Here is a 13,830-nt window from a genome sequence, read left to right as displayed (position 1 = left end):
TCTTTGAGTTGGAGTGAGTGAGTGCCACAGACTGTGTTTTCCATAATGCCAGGTCTTGCAAGAACACAACCCTTACGTTATAGGAGACCTGTCTGTAGTAAGTGATATAAAATTAAGCAGCTTCAGCATATTGCCAAGAAATGAAAAAGAAGATTCTAGTTTTCAACTTAAAAAACCCTCTTGCTCACATCCTGCCTCTGGCCTGGAACACCCTCCTTTTTCATGTCTGACAGATGATCCCTCTCCCCATCTTCAAAGCCTTTAAGCCCACGTTTTCTCTTATTAATAATAATAATAATAATAATAATGGCATTTATTAAGCGCTATGTGCAAAGTGCTGTTCTAAGCTCTTCTTCCACTCCCTTGTGCATCACCCGTACACTTGGATTTCCTCCCTTTAATCACCCTTCCCTCAGTTCCACAGCACTTATCTGTAATTTATTTATATTGATGTCTGTATCCCCCTCTAATCTGTAAGCTCAAAGGGGCAGAGAATATGTCTACCAACTCTGTTATATCGTGCTCTCCCAAGCACTTAGTACAGTGCTCTTCATATTGTAAGTGCTCAAGTATGGTTGATTAATTTTATTAAAAATAGAATCCAATCGGTGCAAACAGCCACTTGATGACAAAAACTTTATCTGGCAAATTTAGGACATAGGGGGTGTTTAGTCCAAGATTCCTGTTAACGAGAAGCAGCATGGTCTAGAGGATAGTGCACGAACCCTGGTTCTGATCCCGGCTTTACCACCTGTCTGCTAAATGACCTTGGGAAAGTCACTTCACTTCTCTATGCCTCAGTTACCCCATCTGTAAAATGAGGATTAAGACTGTGACCCTCATGTGGGACATGTACTATGTTCAGTCTGATTATTTTCTATCTAGCCAGTGCTTAGTACAGTGTCTGGCACATAGTAAGCAGATAACAAATGCTATTAATCAAACAAACAAACAAAACCCCCCCAAAACTGGGCTGTCTTGGAGATCTCACTGAGAATCCCTTGGAGGTACTTTGATGTCTGCTTGCCTGCCCCACCAGCTGTTTCCAGCATTGGTTATTGCTTGGGTCAGTACTAGCTCACCCAAGTAAAGGAGTGTTTCTATGTGGTGGAAAAATCTTCTAGAGTTTAAGATATTTGCAGAGATTGTTTTGGAACTTCTGGAGTTGTTAAGAATGTCTTTTAATGATCCAAAGGTTGACATTGAAGGCTCTAATTAGTACAGCTGTTGCATAAAGATGCCAGAGATAAAAGACTAATTTTTGAGCTTGATATTTAGACCAGCAGCCTACTTGTACACTGTCCTTGTGAACCAGACTAGGGTTGAATGTCTTTCTTCGTACCAGATCATCATCAGTGGTATTTATTGAGTGCTTTGCTGTGTGCAGAGCACTGTAGTAAGCATTTGGGAGAGTTCAGTACAATAGAGATGGCAGACACGATCTGTTCGTTGTCCACAAGGAGTTTACAATCTAGAAAATGATCACTTAAATTCATTTGTTTCTTTATTAAATACTTTAGCCATTTATAATCATTTTCTTTTAACAATCTCTGACTTTTTTTCAAATTTTCAGTATTTTTATAATTGTTTAAATGATTTTCAATTTTGCTGTGAATATTCATTTTGCGCTCTCCTGGAACCAGGACTTGAGATGAGAATTACACATATGCAACCCTAATACCTCATATAGAATGGGAGTAGTATTCTTCCACAATCCTCTGTTGAGGAAAATTCACACTGTAGGACACGTGGCTGTGGATTCAGCTGTTCTGGATTCACTGGTTCTGACTCCACAAACACAAACTCTTTCTTCATCCAAATTGCATCCAAATTGGCTTGGGTCATCAGACTAACATTCTCTACCAATGCACTTCTCAAAACATGTTATGAAAACATGCCATATGGCTGAATTGGCTGTAGATATAAATATTGTTAAGTTGGTAGAGGTAAATTGCATCCCGGTCAATCAGTGATTCACTAATTCATTCATTAATCACATTTATTGAGCGCTTACTGTGTGCAAAACACCATATTAAGTGCTTGGGAGAGTACAATTCAGCAACAAACAGTCACATTCCCTGCCCACAATGAGCTTACAGTCTAGAGGGGGAGACAGAGATTAATATAAATAATTTACAGATTTGTACATAAGTGATGTGGGGCTGGGGGGTGGTGATGAATAAAGAGAGCAAGTCAGGACGATGTGGAAGAGAGTGGGAAAAGAGGAAAGGGAGTCTTAGTCGGGGAAGGTCTCTTGGAGCTGTGCCTTCAATAAAGCTTGGAACGGGGATAGTAATTGTCAGATTTGAGGAGGGAGTGCATTCCAGACCAGAGGCAGGACGTAGGTGAGGTATTGGCAGTGAGATAGGCAAGATCGAACTACGGTGAGAAGTTTAGCATTAGAGGAGCAAAGTGTGCATGTTAGGTTGTAGCAGGAGAGTACCAAGGTGAGGTAGAAGGAGGCAAGGTGATTGAGTGGCTTTAAAACCAAAGTTGAGAAGTTTTTAGTACAATAGAGTTAGTAGACAAAATCCGTACTCTTAAGGAGTTTAGAATGTAGTTGAGGAGAAAGGCACTAAAGTAAGCTTTAGATGGGTGCAGCAACAGAGATTAAGGATATTACATAAGTGGTGGTTGGAGGAGGTGAGTAACCAAGTGCTTAGGTGATGATGGAAATGCTGAAGTGGCAGAATGGGGGAAATAGGATGGGGTGATGTGGGAATAATCTGAGAATGCTTTCTGGAGGAGATGTGATTTGTAGAAGGACTTTGAAAGTGGGGAGAGACGTGGTATACCACAAGTGAAGGTGGAGGAATTTCCAGGCAGAAGGGAGGGCATGAAATAGGTCAGTGGCTAGAGAGAGGGGAATCAACCACAGTGAACCTGAGAGGAGCAAAGCAGAAGTAGAGTGGAAAGAGCTTTAAAGCCAATGGTTGGAAGTTTCTGTTTGATGTAGAGAGGAATGGGTAACCATTGGAAGATTTTGAGGAGTCAAGAGAAGTCTGCAAAATGATGTATTAGAAACCAGATCCAGGCAGCAGAATTATGTATGGGCTGGAGAGGCTGGAGGCAGGGAGGTCTGTCAGGAGGCTGATGAATAGCAGGGTGAGATATGATAAATGCTTGGACCAGCATGTGGCAGTTTATATAGTGAGAAGGGGAGGAATCTGAGGGTCTTGGGAAGAAAGAACTGACTGAATATGGAAAGTTTAAAATGTTGGAGTCAAGGATAATGCCAGGGATGCGTGTTTGAGAGACAGGGAGGCAGGTGGTGTTTTACAGTGAAGAGGAGTTTAGGGGTAGGTGAGAATTTGGGAGAGATGATGAAGCATTTATAATCCAGCAGGAAGTTGTAGAAATTTCCTCTTCTGACTATGTAAATTGTCCACTTGAATAAAAATGTTTTTTCCAAGATATATTTCTTTTTAAATGGTATTTTTCAAGCACTTACTATGTGCCAGGCACTGTACTAAGCGCTGGGGTAGATACAAAATAATAGCACAGACCCTGTCTCACATGGGGCTCACAGTCTTAATCCCCATTTTACAGTTGAGGTAACAGGCATGGGGAAGTTAAGTGACTTGCCCAAGGTCATAAAGAAAAGTGATGGAGCCAGGATTAGAATCCAGGTCATATGACCTCCCAGGCCTGTGCTTTAGGATTTGAAGATGATGCTTCTGACAGTCAGATTTTCATCCAAGTGTGCATGGGGGGGTGCATGATTGACAGCCCTTTCTGCAGTTTGTACATATGAAGATTATCCCACCCGGCACTTGATATGTGGCTGTGATTGTTTAGGATTTGTAAATAAAGTCAGCATGTAAGTGCTTATTTTTATAAACCATAAACCTTTGGGAGAGTTTGAGGAGAGTTTGTGTTTCTTAAAGGAAGCCTCAGGGAGCCTTCCAGTTCATCCTTTCTTTGGTCTCCACAGACTGAGGAGAGATGGGAAAGGGCAAGATCACATGGCCTACCATTTTGATACTCACCGAGGGATGACCTTTGGAAGCCAACAGGGAACTGCTGAGGGGAAGTTTAATTGTGTTACTAGAAACCAGCCAGAAATAAAGATAGTTTACAGAACAAAAGTTCAATATTCCCCTGTCCAAAACTATCTTCCCTCCCAAATCCTGTCCTCCTGCTGTTTTTCTCATCACTGTAGACAACACCACTGTTCTGTATCTCTCACAAACACGTAACCTTGACATTATCCTCGACTCATCTAGTTTATGTTACCCACATATTTAATCAGTCACTGCATCCTATTGGTTCTACTTTCACAACTTGGCTAAAATCCACTCTTTCCTCTCCACCCGTAATGCTACTCTGGTGATCCAAGTAAGTATATCATTCCTTAACTACAACATCAGCCTCCTTGATGACCTTCCTGCCTCCCCTTACTCCTGCCCATACTTCACTTGCTACCTGGATCATTTTTCTAAAAAAAAAAATAAAAATCAGTCTGTATTTCCCCACTCCTCAGGACCCTCCAGTGGTTTTTCATTCACCTCTGTATCAAACGAACCCCTTACTATTGTCTATGAAGCACTCAATCAGCTCACCCTCTCCTACCTTTACCCGCTGGTTTCTTTCTACAGTCCAGTCTGCACACTTTGCACCTCCAGTGCCAACTTATTCACTGTACCTCAATCTTGTCTGTCTTGCCTTTGACCCCTTACCCATGTCCTCCCTCTGGACTGGAACACCCTTCCCCTTCATCTATGACCGATCACCTCTCTCCCCACCTTCAAAACTTTATTAGAATCACATCTCTAAGAGGCCTTTCCTGATTCAACCCTCATTTAGCCTAATCCCTGTTCTTTCTGCATCACCTGTGCACTTGAATCTTTGAGCACTTGATATTCACCCCACCCTCAGCCCCACAGCACTTATGTACAGATCTATAATTTACTTGAATGTCTGTCTCTCCCTTTAGACTGTAAGCTCCTTGTGGGCATTGAATGTGTCTTAATACTCTGTTGTACTCTCTCATGCATGTAGTATAGTGTTCTGAAAACAGTAAACCCTTAATAAATAGCACTAATTGATTCACTTTGTAAATATCACACTGATACAAGTTTTGGACCATGTGTGGGATGAGTGCTGAATCTAGAGTTATCAGAATTTCATTGGAGGCTGCAACACAGTTCAGAGAGATCCTATGAGTGTTTGCCCACTCCTTGAAAGTTTCCAAGCTAATATCCCTTTTCCCTTTGTGTTTATGCGTGATGCAAGGAATTATTCAGCTGCAGTTCCAGGCTCAGGAATGGCTGAACTTCAGTATGCATGTTATCACAGGCTGGGGAGCTCCTCTTTGTTCCCAAGAGAGAATTTGTCAGTCAAGATGTGCAACTATTCAGCAGCGATCAGTGCTTCTTCTATCTGCATTTGATATCATTGCATGAAAGCTCCAGTTGGATATTGAGAATGATGTTTTCTTGAGGGATTTCTCAAGACTGTATAGTTTTTCCATTATTTTCAGGCAATGACTTCCACACAAACCTAGAGTAACTCTCCCTCTAGACTGTAAGCATCTTGTTGTCAGGGAACATGTCTACCAACATTGTATTGTACTCTCCAAAGCACATAGTACAGTGCTCTGCATATAGTAAGCACTCTATAACATTGATTGATCTTTCCTGGGAAGTTTAATGAGCTTTTATAAGGCACTTCAGATTTGATAACCTTGCTGTCAAAGTTTTAAAGATTATTTTTTTAAACATGTGCCATGATTTGATTTTCAGAGTCCGCGGACTGCTGTAGCTATTTTTTACATTTTCAAGAAAAATTGACAATGCTTAGTGTTTTTACTTTTAATTGGAGCTACGTAAATTTTTGCAAAGGTGAAATTGGGAAATGCTGCTGTACAGATCAGGTCCCTTTCAAGAAAAGTTTTAGCTGAATGTTGAAACGGATCATTTGCTTAACTGGGGGTATTAGGGCAGAGTTGATGTGCCTTGTCAGTGTCTTTCACTGGCTCAACCTCTGCCTCCCACTTTCTAATTGTGCATCTCCTTCTAGTCTCCATCTGTAGCCACTTCCTGGGGAAGTGCATGTGTTTTCACAGCTTCAAATATCACCCATATGCAGATGACTCCAAATCTAACTAACCTTCACTGCTCGCGATCTTCCCCCCTCGACATACACACACACCTCCTGCAATCTCCTCCTGCCTTCAGGATATGTCTACATTGTTGTTCCATCAGCATCTCAAGTTCATCATATCTAAATTTTTATTACTCATCTTTCCCCATCTCTCCAAGTCTGTAACCTTGGTGTTATCCTTGACTTCTCTCTCATTCAACCCACTTCAACCTATCATTAAATCCTGTTGATTCAACCTCCACTACATTACTATAATCCATCCTTTTCTCTTCATCCAAAGTACTACCACATTAATCCAAGTGTACTGGATCAGTCTCCTTGCTGACTTGCCTGCCTCCTGTCTTTCCCCATTCCAGACCATACTTCAGCTTGCTGCCTGGATCCTTTTTCTACAAAAACATTCAGTCCATTTTTTCCCCCACTCAAGAACCTCCAGTAGTTGCCCAAACAGAACCTCGTTACCATAGGCTATAAAGCACCCAATTACCTTTCCCCCATATACCTCACCTTGCTACTCTTACTACAACCCTGCACACTTCACTCCTCTAATGTTAACCTTCTCACTCTATCTTGATCTCGTCTATCTTGCTACTGACCTCTCACCCACATCCTGCCTCTGGGTTGGAACACCCTCCCGCTTCAGAGCTGACAGACAGTTACTCTCTCCTCTCTCCCCCTGCCCCAAAAGCCTTACTGAAGGCAAATCTCCTTCAAAAGATTTGATTGTCAAAATTTCCTGACAAAGCCCTCATTTCCTCTTTTCCCGCTCCCTTCTTTGTTTGCCAGTCCCACAGCACTTATGTACATACCTGTAATTTATTTATATTAATGTCTGTCTCCCCCTCTAGACTGTAAGCTCTTTGTGGCAGGGAATGTTTCTGTTATATTGTTGTGTTGTACTCTCCCAAGTGCTTAGTTCAGTGTGCCCTTACACTGTAGGTGCTCAATAGATACGATTCAGTTCTCCCAAATTCTTTCTTCTGTCTCATCACTGTTGATAAATCTGCTCTCATCCCTGTTTCTCAAGCCTGAAACCCTGGCATTATCCTTGACTCCTCTCTATTTCATGTTTCTCTCCCTCTCTCTCTTTCTCTTTCTCTCTCCTCCTCCCTCTCCTATTCCCCCTTCTTTCTGCATCACCTCTGCACTTGGATCTGTGTCCTTTAAGCACTTGGTATTCACCCCATCCTCAGCCCCACAGAATGTATGTACAGATCTGTAATTTATCTATTTTGATGACTGTCTCCCCCACTAGACTGTATTCTCCTTTGTAGGCAGGGAGTGTGTCTACCAACTCTGTTGTATTATACTCACCCAAGCACTTATTACAGTGCTCTGTACATGGTAAGTGCTCAAGAATGGCATTTGGCATTTATTGACTGAATGCAATGGCATTTCTTGACTGAACCCTTACTTTGTGCAGAACAATCTACCAAGCAGTTGAGATTGCACGATACAAAAGGGTAGGTAGGAGTTTACAGACTTGAGGGGAGACAGACATTAAAATAAATTACAGATGGACATGCCCATAAGAGCTGTGGAGCTGGGGGAAGGGTGAATAGCCAAGTGCTTAAGGGGGACAGATGCAGGTGCATAGGTGACAGAAGAGAGGGCTAAGACAGGGACATGAGGGCTTAGCTGGGGAAAGCTTTTGGAGGAGATTTGATTTCCTTAGGGCTTTGAAGATGGGGAAAGAGGGGGTCTGTCAGGAAGAGGGAGGGAGTTGCAGAAGGAAAACATGGGCATGTAATTGGCATCAAAAAAGATGAGGTTGAAGTACAGTGAGAAAGGGTTGGCGTTAGAGGAGTGAAGTCTGTCTGCTGGGTTGCAGTAAGAAATTAGCAAGGTAAGATAGGAGGTTAGAGAGCCGATTTGAGTGCTTTAAAACCAGTAGTAAGAAGTTTGTGTTTGATGTAAAAGTGGATGGGCAACCATTGGAGGTTTTAGAAGAGATGGGAGACATGAACATAGTGCTTTTCTAGAAAAATGATCCAGGCAACAGAGTGAAGTACATATGGATTGGAGAAGGGAGAGAGAGGAAGAAAGGAGGTTAGCAAGGAAGCTGATGCAGTAGTCAAGGTGGGAATTAACTGCTTGGACCAGTGTGGTAGCAGTTGAAGTTGAGAGGAAGGGACAGATTTTAGAGATGTTGAGAAAGTAGAACCAACAGGATTTGGTGGCAGACTGAATATATGAGTTGAATAAGGGAGATGAGTCTAAGATAATACCAAAATTATGGTTTGTGAGACAGGGAGAATGGAGATGGTGTCTTCAGTAATAGGAAAATATTGGGGAGGACAGTGTTTGGATGGGAGGACAAGACGTTTGGTTTTAGACATGCTGAATTCAAGAGTAGACAGGAAGTCCAAGTAGAGATGTCAACAGGGCAGGATGAGATGTGAAACTGGAGAGAAGAGATGACAGGGCTGGAAAGATAGATTTGGGTTTTTGTGTGAGTAGAGACTGTGATTGAAGCTGTGGAAGCAAATGAGTTCTCCAAGTGATGTGTATAGAGGGAGAATAGAAGAGGACCCAGAACTGAGCCTTGAGGGACTCCCATAGTTAGGGGGTGGGAGGCAGAAAAGGAGCCAGCGAAAGAGACTGAAATGGATCGACCACAGATATAGGAGGGGATCTAGGAGAGGACCTGGGATCTAAGCCCTGCTCTGCCACTTGTCTGCTGGGTGACCTTGTGCAAGTCACTTCACTTCTCTGTGCCTCTGCCTCCCCATCTGTAAAATGGGGGTTAAGACTGTGAGCTCCAAGTGGGATGGGGTCTTTGTCCAACCTGATTATCTTGTATCTACTCCAGTATTTAGTACAGGGCCTGACACATAGTAAGCACTTAACAAATGCCATTAAAAAAAGGAGAATGTCACTGAAGCCAAGGGTAGATAATGTTTCCAGGACAAGGAGGCTGTTTACATTGTCTCATCATTCTGCATATGTGTCTCCACTTCTCAGAAACCTCCAGTGGTTTCCCATTCCTTGTGCACCAAGGAGAAACTCCTGATCATCATCATCATCAATCATCAATCGTATTTAGTGAGTGCTTACTGTGTGCAGAGCACTGTCCTAAGCGCTTGGTAAGTACAAGTTGGCAACATATAGAGACAGTCCCTACCCAACAGTGGGTTCACAGACTAAAAGGGGGAGACAGAAAACAAAACCAGCATACTAACAAAATAAAATAAATAGAATAGATATGTACAAGTAAAATAAATAAATAAATAGAGTAACAAATATGTACAAACATATATACATATATACAGGTGCTGTGGGGAAGGGAAGGAGGTAAGATGGGGGGGGATGGAGAGGGGGACGAGGGGGAGAGGAAGGAAGGGGCTCAGTCTGGGAAGACCTCCTGATCGTCGGCTTGCTCACAGATTGAGACTGTGAGCACCTTGTGGGACAGGAATTGTGCCCAACCCGATTTGCTTGTATCCACCCCAGCTCCTTAGTACAGTGCCTGGCACACAGTAAGCGCTTAACATATACCAGAATTATTATTATTACTTATTCCCGTTCTAGTCTCTCTGCACTCCTGCCTATATGCTTGGCTCTTCTTAAGTCCTGCCTGATTTTTCTTGCTATTGATCGTTTGCCCTCCCATCTTTCTCAAACTCCTTCCCCGTTCGTATACAGCAGACTACTGGTCCCCCATCTTCAAAACCTTCCTGAAATCACATCTTTATGAAACCTTCCCTGATGAATCTCTGTCCTTCCCATCTACTGCCAGCCACATCAGACACTTCTGCATCTCCTAAGCAGTCCGTCATATTTATTGAGCACTTATTGTGTGCAAAACACTGTACTAAGCACTTGGGAGAGTACAGTATAACAATGTGAGACACATTTACCTGACCACAGTGAGCTTGCAGTCTACATGGGGAGACAGACATTATATAAATAAATTAAAGACACGTGTACATAAGTGCTGTGGCATGGGGAGGGGGATGAATAAAGGGAGCAAGTCAGAGTGACTCAGAAGGGAGTGGAAGAAAAAAGAGGGTTTAGGGAAGGCCTCTTGGAGGAGATGTGCCTTCAATAAGGCTTTGAAGCAGGGAGCATAATCATCTGTCAGATATGATGAGGGAAGGCGTTCCAGGCCAGAGGCAGGACTTGGGTGAGAGGTTGAGGGCATTACACTGTTGATTGGTTGATTACAAAAGGTTGATTACATTTACACTGTGGACCACCCCCTTCTTCTCAACACGCTATCTGACCTTGGCTTCACAGACTCCGTCCTCTCCTGGTTCTCCTCTTACCTCTCCGGTCGTTCTTTCTCAGTCTCTTTTGCAGGCTCCTCCTCCCCCTCCCATCCTCTTACTGTGGGGGTTCCCCAAGGTTCAGTGCTTGGTCCCCCTCTGTTCTCGATCTACACGCACTCCCTTGGTGACCTCATTCGCTCCCACGGCTTCAACTATCATCTCTACGCTGATGACACCCAGATCTACATCTCTGCCCCTGCTCTCTCCGCCTCTCTCCAGGCTCGCATCTCCTCCTGCCTTCAGGACATCTCCATTTGGATGTCTGCCCGCTACCTAAAGCTCAACATGTTGAAGACTGAACTCCTTGTCTTCCCTCCCAAACCTTGCCCTCTCCCTGACTTTCCCATCTCTGTTGATGGCACTACCATCCTTCCCATCTCACAAGCCCGCAACCTTGGTGTCATCCTCGACTCCGCTTTCTCATTCACCCCTCACATCCTAGCCGTGACCAAAACCTGCCAGTCTCAGCTCCACAACATTGCCAAGATCCGCCCTTTCCTCTCCATCCCAACCGCTACCCTGCTCATTCAAGCTCTCATCCTATCCCGTCTGGACTACTGCATCAGCCTTCTCTCTGATCTCCCATCCTCGTGTCTCTCTCCACTTCAATCCATACTTCATGCTGCTGCCCGGATTATCTTTGTCCAGAAACGCTCTGGGCATATTACTCCCCTCCTCAAAAATCTCCAGTGGCTACCAATCAATCTGCGCATCAGGCAGAAACTCCTCACCCTGGGCTTCAAGGCTCTCCATCACCTCGCCCCCTCCTACCTCACCTCCCTTCTCTCCTTCTACAGCCCAGCCCGCACCCTCCTCTCCTCCGCCGCTAATCTCCTCACTGTACCTCCCTCTCGCCTGTCCCGCCATCGACCCCCGGCCCACGTCATCCCCCGGGCCTGGAATGCCCTCCCTCTGCCCATCCGCCAAGCTAGCTCTCTTCCTCCCTTCAAGGCCCTACTGAGAGCTCACCTCCTCCAGGAGGCCTTCCCAGACTAAGCCCCTTCCTTCCTCTCCCCCTCGTCCCCCTCTCCATCACCCCCATCTTACCTCCTTCCCTTCCCCACAGCACCTGTATATATGTATATATGTTTGTACGTATTTATTATTCTATTTATTTATTTATTTATTTTATTTTTACATATCTATTCTATTTATTTTATTTTGTTAGTATGTTTGGTTTTGTTCTCTGTCTCCCCCTTTTAGACTGTGAGCCCACTGTTGGGTAGGGACTGTCTCTATATGTTGCCAATTTGTACTTCCCAAGCGCTTAGTACAGTGCTCTGCACATAGTAAGCACTCAATAAATACGATTGATGATGATGATGATGATGATGAGATAGACAAGCACTGGGCATTCCTCCCTTCCCTCTCCTCATCCGCCACCCTCCAGTGGTAAAAAATAAAAAACTAAATGATGGCATTTGTTAAGTTCTTACTATGTGCCAAGCACTGTTCTAAGTGCTGGGATAGACACAAGGTGATCAGGTTGTCCCACGTGGGGCTCACAGTCTTAATCCCCATTTTACAGAGGAGGTAACTGAGGCACAGATAAATTAAATGACTTGCACAAAGTCACATAACTGACAAGTGGTGGAGCCTGGATTAGAACCCATGACCTTTGACTCACAAGCCTGTGCTCTTTCCACAAAGCCACGCTACTTCTCAAGTGGTACTTTTGTATATATCTTTGAACTCTGTTCCTTCCCCCGTCTTTCCCACCACTAGGCCATAAAATCCTTTAAGGCAGGGATTAAATCTGCTGACCCTATTGTACTCTCCCTAGTACCAAGAGTAATGCTTCATACAGAGGAAGTCCTCCACAAATGCTATTGATTGATCGATTCAACTTTTGTATATTTCAAAGGCAAATACTCCATCTGTTTTTCATTTACTTTAACAAGGCCGTGTTGTCAAGTGATTCAAATATAAAAACAGTCTAATGGCCAGAGACTCTTGAGAATCTGCCATGGATTACAGGAAGCCTTCTGGTGCCACGTGTAAATGAGCTTAAAATTCCCAAAAAGGATTGAGTTCAGGGCCAAACACCAACCAGGAAAGTTGAAAACAAGCCCTTAGCCTGCCAGGATGTGGTCTGAGTTCAGTTTGTGGCCTGTTCGGCTTTCTGAAGATTACATGGGGATAAGGAGCCATTTGGATCCTTTGCCAGTTCATATTGCTCTTTCCAAACTTGCCCTCTACAGGAAACCTGACAGTTGTTTTGGAATTTAACCTTGTGTTCAGCGAGCACTCAAACACAGACTGTACTTTGTACTATGCTTCCCCGAACTGTAATGCTAGGGAGAAAAAAGTTATCTGTGGTCCTTTTAATAATAACATTAATAATAATAATAATAATTGTGGTATTTGTAAGTACTAATTATGTACCAAAATCTGTTCTAAGTACTGGGATGGATACAAAGTACTCAGGTTGGACACAATCCCTGTCCCACATGGGGCTCCCAATCTTAATCCCCATTTTACAGATGAGGTAACTGAGGCACAGAGAAGTGAAGTCACTTGCCCACGGTCACCCAGCAGACGTGGAGGAGCCAGGATTAGAGGCCACATCCTCTGATTCTCAGGCCCATGCTCTTTCCACTAGACCATGCTGCTTTCCTAGCCATTATATATTCCAGTTGAACAATTCATTCATTAAATTGTATTTCTAAGCACTTACTATGTGCAGAGCACTGTACTAAGCACTTGGGAGAGTACAGTACAACAATAAACACACATTTCCTGCCCACAAGGAGCTCACAGTCTCTGACTGAAGCCCAGTCACGTTCACTTGCCGAACAGAAGCAGTGTGGCTTAGTGGGAAGAGATCAAGTCTGGGAATCAAAACCTTGATTCCAATCCTGACTCCACCAGTTGCCTGCTGTGTTATCATGGACAAGTCACTTAAGTGTGCTGTGTTTTAGTTTCCTCATCGGTAAAAGGGGAATTACTTTTTCTGTCTCTTACTTGGGCCGGGAGTCATGGACGGGAGATGCCTCCAATCTGTCTCTATTGTACCTATACTACAGTGCTTAGCACATAATGATTTAACAAATATCATGTTATTATTGTTATAATTACCTTAATGATTATTAATATTAGAGCTAATGCTAGAGAAGCAGCGTGGCTCAATGCAAAGAGCACGGGCTTTGGAGTCAGAGGTCATGGGTTCGAATCCCAGATCCACCACTTGTCAGCTGTGGGACCTTGGGCAAGTCACTTAACTTCTCTGTGTCTGTTACCTCATCTGTAAAATGGGGATAAAGACTGTGAGCCCCCCGTGGAACAACTTGATCACCTTGTAACCTCCCCAGCACTTAGTACAGTGCTTTGCACATAGTAAGCACTTAATAAATACCATCATTATCATTATTATTATTATTATTACAATGAAAGAGCATTAACAGTCTCCATGAAGAAGGAAACTGGTGGAAAAGTCAGAGTATGCATCAACCGC

At 43.6% G+C, this 13,830-nt stretch overlaps 1 protein-coding gene across 2 annotated transcripts in view; it reads left to right on the top strand.

Moving 5' to 3' along the window:
- MED12L (mediator complex subunit 12L) overlaps positions 1-13,830 on the top strand; it is a 535,097-nt gene that overhangs the window by 108,619 nt on the left and 412,648 nt on the right. The window lies entirely within an intron of this gene.

This window comes from Tachyglossus aculeatus, chromosome 1 (assembly GCF_015852505.1).
Source record: "Tachyglossus aculeatus isolate mTacAcu1 chromosome 1, mTacAcu1.pri, whole genome shotgun sequence".
NCBI classification, from domain to species: Eukaryota; Metazoa; Chordata; class Mammalia; order Monotremata; family Tachyglossidae; genus Tachyglossus; species Tachyglossus aculeatus.
Note: the sequence above shows the minus strand (reverse complement) of the source record. Positions and strands in the feature narration are given on the sequence as shown.